The 8815-nt window shown below is 43.5% G+C and overlaps 1 pseudogene; it reads left to right on the top strand.

Annotated features, from left to right (window-relative positions):
• The first annotated feature begins 6551 nt into the window (after positions 1-6551).
• On the top strand, positions 6552-8188 carry LOC114495468 (annotated as a pseudogene).
• Positions 8189-8815: the final 627 nt, after the last annotated feature.

Below are 8815 nucleotides of genomic sequence, written 5' to 3'. Positions count from 1 at the left end.
CAGGGGGACGGACAGACCGAGGCCCAGAATTGGGGGCCTGTGGAGGGCAGGGGGAGAGGCAAACAGATGAGAGGGAAGAGAGAGAAGGGGTGGAGGAAGGAGGAGTGGGAGAAAGTGGTCTAGGGACAGAAGCAAAAGAGACACGTTTCTTCTTCATCGCTGCCAAAGCACAGAATGAAAATCAAATCCAAGCATGGGGTTCTAGAATCTCAGATGCCTGCCTCTGTTCCCTCAGGGTGTGTCTTTGTGACCTCAGGAGCAGAGAATTCTAGAGAGAGTGACCTGGAGGGCCCACCTGCAGCACAACTGTGTGCAGTGTAGGGATAAGCAAACAGGTCTTGATGGAGACTGTCGAATGCACTGCCTGGGACAGAGCCAGAGCACATCCTCCCTACAGCCTGAGTCACCTGGGCTGGGGCTACATCCTGGCCACCTGCTGCTGGGGAAGGCCACCTGAAAGCTGGGCTGGCTGGTGCTTTGGAATGACCCCTCCTCCTTGGGCACATCCACCCTCTCCAGTAGCCCCTCCATGGGAGGGTCAAGGTGCTCAGCTAGTCCCTGAGCTTGGGTGCTGGGAAGATGTCTGGGCTCAGGAATCTCCTGGAATGAACAGAGACAGCCCTGTTTGTTCCTGGGCACCCCTGGTTGAAGGGGGCCATGGCACGAGGGGCAGCAGTGAGTGTTGCTCCAGAAGCAAGAGCCCAGAGAGCTGAGTGCTCCAAGGGCTGTGTGCTAGGACACAGTGAGCCAGGGACAGGCCCCAAACCCTCCCCTGTCCTCCCTGGTTCCCTGCCCCAGCCCAGGAAAAGGACCAGTGACCACAGTTAGGGAGGAAACCCCTCTGTGTGGTCACTGGTCACTCACTCAATAATGTCTCCTGCTCTCTGGATCTTGAAAAAGAACTTAAGGAGACTTCCCGGGGCAATGGTGGAAATTTCCTAGCACTGAACCCCAGACTCAGGAAACCTGACATGGAAAGGAGCAAACCCACACCCTCCCACACGTGAATGAATGAATTTTCCTAAGACTCCATGAGCCCAACAACTGGGGCTAAGGGACCTGGGGGCCTGGAGTCTTAGTAGACTCACCTCACAAATCCAGTGACCCCTTTTCTTCTCTAGGTGCTGCTCTGTCCCCAAGCAAATGCCCCAGAAAGCCTGAACCCCATCAGGTCACCAAGGGCTGCTGTCCTGTCACAGCTCCTCTCTCATATCTGTTTCTTCTGATGCCACCATGTACATTAGTCTCTGTGCTCCATCCTAGCCCCTCTTGGGGCCCCATACGTTAATCCACCAGCTCTTCACTGTCCTGTATTTCCCATTCCACATGCCCTCATTATAATGGCTCCCATGCAGACACTGGCAGGTCCATTGAGAAGGTGCCCTGTACTGACCTCTCACAGCCCCACAGTGAGGGAGCCATAGGGAGGGGATGGCAGAGCCCCAGGCACTGCATGGCCACCAGAAAGCCAGAAGGGCCAAGCTGCTGCCCCTGCCCAGGTGGAGACTGGGACCTTGTGCTGAGCTCCTCAGAGATCTCAGGGCCCAGCTTGCTTGGGAGCTCCAGGTTGACCCCTGCACACCTGGTGGTTGTAGGAAACCATGAGAGACCTCATCCAATCAGTCTTGGGGTTGGGGAGAGGGAGGGTTGTGTTCAACATCAGGACTCATGGGATGCTCCCTGGGTTTGTAAAGGGGGAGCACGCAGGTCAGTATCCAAGCAGCGGGGATTGTGGATAGATTAGCACAGACTGTGGAGCTGATGGCCCAGGCCATGGCAGACTAGGGATTCTCGGGGATGTCAGATATTGACTGCAGTGGGTCAAAGAAACCCCTGAGGCCCAGGCCTGCCCCTGCCCCTTACCACACAAAGCCCCACCTGCCACACTTGTGTGTTCCTGGGGAAAGAGGACAAGACTCCTGAGTTAGCCAAGACTAAGTGTCTTCAAAATGAAAATTAAACCCTGGAAAAAAATGAAGAAGCTATGGGCCCATCACACCTGAGTTTAAGGACTGATGTGTATATAGTGCTGGGCAGTGAATAAAGACATCATCTCAGCCATAAGCACTGGCTACCCAGTGACAAAGGAAGATGTCCAAACAGATAAGTATATGATGCCCTGTATCCTCCTCCCAGAACCGGGGTTATCACTGTGCTGCTGGAATCTCCTTCCTTCTGCCACCAGCCAGAACTCAGGGGTGTTTCCTCATAAAACGTTGTCCCACTGTGTATTATCTACCAGGAAGAGTTGGGGCACACTGGATTACAGACAGAGCTGTATTCTTCCTGGGGGCTGCTATGGGGGCAGGTGGCTGTGCTGAGGATGATTACTTGACACAAATCACGGCTGGGTGCTTCCATCTCACAACAGAGCAGCTGGCCCCTCCGAATGTCTAGCACTGGGCAAATCCTGCCAATGCCACTTGCTGAATCTCACCCCACTACCAACACTGTAGGTCAGAGCCACTGCAGCCACCTCTTGTGGGATTCACTGCAGTGATCACTGCAGTTCCTATTAGATCGGCCTGTAGTCTTGCTCCTCTGTTCCTCTACCAAAGACCTTTCAGAGCCTCTGCACATTCACTCGCCAAGGTCCATACTCCTAAACAGGCAGGTGAGGCTCTTGACCTGGCTGCTGCTTCTGCAGCAGCCTCGCTCCTCACTCTCCTCACTCCACACTCTGGCCACACTGACATGGAGTCTGAGGGGCTCTGCAATTAGACTCCTCAGCCTGGAATGTACTTTTGACTTCTCACGCTAGGCCCTTGCCTCACCACAGTCCACTCAACCTTGAAGTGTAACTTCCTGCGTGGAGGGGGAAAGGGATCAAAGGAAAGCAGTTGTTTTGATGAGATGTTAGATTTCAAAGTCACACTTCCCATTATGAGGTGTTTGGGCAGTCATCACTATGAAAGCTGGCTCAGCAGATGTGTTCTCCTGGTACAGCGGAGTCTGTATCCAAAAGCTGATCATTTACTCCTCCCCACTGGGCTGCTCCATACAGTTCATTTAAACACCTATGGGCCCTGCACCATGCACAATGCTGGGCACTTTATAGGTTGTTTCATTTTTGTAATGACCTGGTTGGTAATCATGTTTGTCCCTACTCTGACAGAGGAAGAGGCTAGGTACCATCCCAGTGTCTCATGGCTGATAAGAAGGCTGGGATTTGAAACTGCTCTCTCTGGAGCTAGGCCTCTGCTTTAAACACCAGGCTCCGTGGCTAACCACCCACTAGGTGGAAATGGCTTGCGAATGATGTTTTTGTGGGTTGAATTGTACCTGACACCCCCTTTCAAAAAAGAAAGTTACATTGAGGTCCTCACCCCAGTTCCTGAGAATGGGACCTTGTTTGGAAATAGGATCATTACAGATGGGATCAGTTCAGATGAGGTCATGATGACGCAGGGTGGCCGGTGTCATAAGAAGAGGAAGGGACTCCCTTCTATCAGTTGTCAAATTTAGCTGGCAGAAAATCAGTGAGGATGTTGTTACAATGAACAGTATCATCAATTAATTAGTTCTAACTGGCATTTATAGAATACTTCAGCCAACAACAGAAGAATATACATTTTTATCTAGCGCACACAGAATATTCACCAAAATAGACCACATTCTGGGTCATAACACAGACCTAAACAAGTTTAAAACAATAGAAATCATATAAATTATGTTCTCAGACCACAATGGAACTAAACTAGAAATTGTACAAGAAAGCTGTAAAATCCCAAAATATTTAAAGATTCAACAACCCATTGTAAAGTGATATATGTCTCAAAATAAAAAAAATTTCAAAAACATTTTTAAATATTTTAGATGAAAATGAAAAATTATTAAAGTTTGTAAATCACAACAAAAACAGTGCTTAGAAAAATTTATTGCATTGAATGCACATGCTAGCAAAAAAAAATGTAAAATTAATAATCTAAGCTTCCACCTGTAGAAGTTGGATAAAGAAGTACAGTATAAAGCCAAAGCAAATGGAAAATAAATGGGAGAAAATTGAGCAGAAATCAATGAAATCGAAAAAGGCCATTAGTAGAGAAAAATCAACAAAACCAAAAGTAGTTTCTTTAAAAAAAAAATCAGGGACATTGATAAACCTCTAGCCAGGTTAACCAAGGAGAGAAGATGTAAGTTACTACTGTGAGAAAAGAAAGAGGGACAATTACTATTAATACCATGGACTTTAAAAGGAAAATAAGGGAATATTGTTTAAAAGTCCATGCCCATGAATTTGATAATTAAGGTGAAATGGGCCAATTCCTTCAAAGACACGACCTACCAAAACTCACACAAGGAAAAATAGGTATCTGAATAGTTATATTCCAAGAAAGTGAATCAATAATTAATAACCCTTCAAAAAGAATGCACCAGGCCCAGATGCTTTCACTGGGAAATTCTATATCTAAGGAAAAAGTGATACTGTGAGAATAAAATGCTGCAAGAGTGAATGATTATTGTGAAAGACATTTATTTTATGTACCAAAAACCATTATTAAGAGTTTCCCAGTAGGAAAGATCCAAGATGGCAGAGGAGTGAGTGGCATTTACACTAACCTCCTCCCAGGACTAATCTGGAACCACAACTAAATTGTGGAGAAATCACCTGGGACAAACAACTAAACAAAAGCAAGAAAGAAGACTCATAACCATGGACAAACAGAAGAATCTGCTTTAGCACCACATGACTGGTAAGGAGTGTGGTGGAGACATGAGAAGGCTGTCTGGGTGACCATAGGCAGCAGCTGAAGAACTGCGGGGATGTTTAAGTGGCCAGCTGGATCCCCCTGAGAGGTAGGGTGTCTAAACCCTAAGTTGGCATTCCCATCCTGGAGCACCAGAGCCTGTAATGCACTCAGATGATATCCAGCTGTGAAAAGCAATAGGGTTGCTCTCTGCCAGATACTGAGAGCTGGATATGCAAAGAGCCATTTAAAGGGCCCATGCATAAATTCTCACTTGCAGCCACTTACCCTGGGCTCCAGCAAAGGTGGGGGTGGGGGGCAGATTGGACTAGGGACACTTGAGGAGAGACTGGGGAGAGAGGTGTTGGGGAGGGAACTGAAAGAGCAACTGTAGAGATCTCAATGCTGAGTCACCCACCATACTGCTGTAGCCAACTGCTCAAGCAGTCCACTCCCCTCTGAGAGGACACAGCCTGAGGGGAAACAATAGCCCCAGTCCCAGGAAGGACCCTGCCCCACCCTGTGGTGTTTAAATCTGACTGCTAAGTACAGAATAAGTAGATTAACAACTGAAGGAGTCAGCCACAGACAGTAAATCCTTGGTAATCCCAAACAGGCTGCCTGAAGGCCAGACTGGGGCACAATCTGTCATCACCAGAGGTAGACCCAGAAAGAAAAAATCAATGGTAAGTACTAGATGCTACCGAGATGAAATCCACCATGGTCTTCTCCATGATTTGTGATATTTTCTCTCCTGTATAGCTTTTTATCATTCATTTTTTATCCTTTAAGTTGGTGCATATTAAGTCACTAGATTTTATACTATGGTTTATTTCAATTCACATATTTTGCCCCTCCCTTCTCATACCCCATTTTATTTTCTTCTTTCCTCTTATCATTTTCATTTCAAATTTTGTCTTCTCTCTTGCTACAACCTCACTCTTACTATTTCTCACCCTTTCCATTTATCGCTTTTTCTATTTTTCTCCCATCCAGCCTCTCAAAACCAATTTTCTTGTCGATGGTGATCTCACATTCTTTTTCCCACTCTGAAAATACTTGCATCCACAGAAGGAACTTTCCCCTGCAGTCCCACTATCAATACCAAATTAACCATATTAACAAGGGTGTAAAGTGATTAAGACTATTATAAGAAAGGAGAGTGAATATGAGAAAACCACTGGGCTTTGTGGTTTTGTTCTGGCAGCATTTGCACCACAGCATGCAAGACATGGTGGGTGGACTGACCCTCAGTTAACCAGCTGGAGGGAAGGACCCACCCCACCAAAGAATAACCCAACAATAATCAAAACCCAATTACATCCAGAGAGCCAATATAAATGGCAAAAGAAAGAAGGCAAATGAAGTTAAATCATTATAAGGCTCTGTATTAGTTTACAGTTCCCTAAATTCAAGTATGCATATTGCATTTTAAAGGTAACCACTAAAAGTAGACATATATTGTACTGTTTCTAGACTGATATAATGAGTATATGGGTGTGTGTTTTGGGGAAAGGCAGTGGGAATATAAATAACAATCAGTCCAAAAGAGCATTGGAAAAATGAGCATTGGAAAGCATGGAAAAACTAAAGTAAACAGAAATCACAGAAAGGGAGAAATGAAATATTTAAAGATAAAACAAAAGGTGGAAAAGCTAGTAATGGAACAGAATCCACAAATGATAACAACTGATTAGATTTAGAACCTGAGAAAAGAGATGAAAGATCTGCCAGTTTTTACTAGAGTGATTAGAAAGTTAACTTTAATATAATTAAAATTAGAGAGACAGCAGTTCGGGTCATGCACTCCTTGTTACCTGCATCTCCTTCAAGCCCTTCTGGTATCAATGGAGCCATGACATTATGGCATTGGCCAAGACCAACCAGGTGGCATCCTCCCATTCCAAGAGGAACTGTGGTTGCCCAGTGGTAAACCCTGGCAGGAACTGGGTGATGGTGGTTCTCAGGGTGCAGTGGGGTGATGAAGTCAAGGGAAAGGTGGTGGATCTGTGGCACAAGACACTGACATCATGTGTGCTACCAGGGAGGAAAGAATGAGGGACATAGAGTTGTTGCAGATTTCGTGAATATAATTTTCATCTTTTACCCAGTAGAATAATTAATCTAAATGTTCCTGAATTCATTGGCAATGGGGTGGTAATTCAATTATCCAGATTATTTGAGAAAGCAGAAAAAAAAAATATTCTAAAGGACAAAGTCTAGAAGACTGGGAAAAAAGGCTTATATCTGACTGAGCTCACTTTGCATTGATTTTCATCAAGCAACTGATAGTATCCAGGAACAACAGAGACAAGAACAAGCAAGCAAAAAAAAAAAAAAAAAAAGAAAGAAAGAAAAGAAAAACTGGGTAGCACACAAAAAGGGCATTAGCCCCCAGTTTATTCTTCCAAAACTACTCCAGGTGGACTCAGTACGTGCAATCTGGTTTCTGATTTCAATGGTTTCTCTTAGAGGTTCAAAATTCTGGCTAACCAGTACACAAATCTATATACCCCCATTTTGGAAATATACATTGAAGGTGAATTACAAAAACCTCAGGGTTATAGGGAAAGGATTAAACCACTTGTGAGGGAAGGAGTTTATTTTCTATATGAGGCCCTCCATGGACCATCAAAGAAAATCTTGGCAGAAGAGGTAAATACAGTACTACTAGATATTGATTTTGGAACTTATCCTTTTATAAACTCTTCAAACTGTACAGTTGGAGGTGTTTGTACCAGATTGAGTATGCCCCCTTAAAATATTGGAGAAGTCTATGGAATTGTGAAAGCTTACACAACTAGAGTTGGTATTGGTGTCTTTGCTACAGAGCAAAACAATGAAATTGGAGAATTATTACAAAAAACAGGTGGAGAGTCTGGTGTAAGTACTGGAAGGGAAACATGACATGGCTCGTTGGACCTCATTCTGCTGACATATCCTCACATGACTAGTGTATTTACCATGTTGGCATTTGTTTCCAAAAATCAAAGTTGGAGTTGCTTACAAGTTAGAAGGTAAATATATACCTCAATTCCCAGCAAACTAAGAGGGCGCAATAAAGTTGAAATTGAGACTCTTCTAGGATGAAACATGGACATATCAAATGTAAGGATATTTAAAGAACTACCTGTTAATACACAAAATTATATTCAAATTATTGAATATAGCCCTGGCTGGCGTAGCTTGGTGGATTGAGCGCGGGCTGAGAACCAAAGTGTCGCAGGTTCAATTCCCAGTCAGGACACATGCCTGGGTTGCAGGCCACAGGCCCCAGCAACCACACATTGATGTTTCTCTCTCTCTTTCTCCCTCCCTTCCCTCTCTAAAAAATATATATATATTGAATATAAGCTTCAAATTCCAGTTAAATAGATTGGTGTAGGAAAATCCAGAGAATCAATGCTTCAACTCTTCTAAGGATTGCCAATGGCACAAGAAAACTTCTTGAGAGTGAGTAAAGAGAATTTCTTAAATATGTCATTTATGATATACAATTTCAAGAATAAAGACATTGACTGAGTTGCGAGCCCTACATTGTTTCCAGTCTTTTCAGATGGATGGCTGGCATGGAGATAAACTGTGTCATATCCCAGTGTCAGCCTTCTTGGCTGGCATAATTGCCACAATCTGTGGGTCCTACTGCTCATTGTACACATTTTCTTTAAAGCTTAGTAATAGTATAATCCACGTGGTTTGAAATCTAAAATAATTACTTTCAATGTGCTTTTTCTTTACTAATGTTACTGCATATTCATAGGTGTTACCTCTATTAAATGGTAAGAACAATTAATACAGGTTTGGACAAATATTTGTATATTCTGATCATTCATTTCTGTCATTGTAATCTTTGTTGTTAAAAATGATAATAAGGTTCTGTAAAATTTTATAATGCTATAAATTCTGTTTAAATTGTGAACTGTTTACTTTCTTCTCAGACCATTGCAAATTTGAGATTTGTCAGGGGAGGGTGATATATTCATGAATCCTTTAATTTTTACAGAACACAAAACTTATTTTTCTCTATCAATTATTTAACACATTAAACATTTAATTAGATGCTAAAGAGAAAAGGTTTTCCTAAAACAATACACTTAATGTTAAAAAATATAGTCATTAAAAGATCT

Source organism: Phyllostomus discolor, chromosome 4, assembly GCF_004126475.2.
Source record: "Phyllostomus discolor isolate MPI-MPIP mPhyDis1 chromosome 4, mPhyDis1.pri.v3, whole genome shotgun sequence".
NCBI classification, from domain to species: Eukaryota; Metazoa; Chordata; class Mammalia; order Chiroptera; family Phyllostomidae; genus Phyllostomus; species Phyllostomus discolor.
This window is presented reverse-complemented; position numbering and strand designations above follow the sequence as displayed.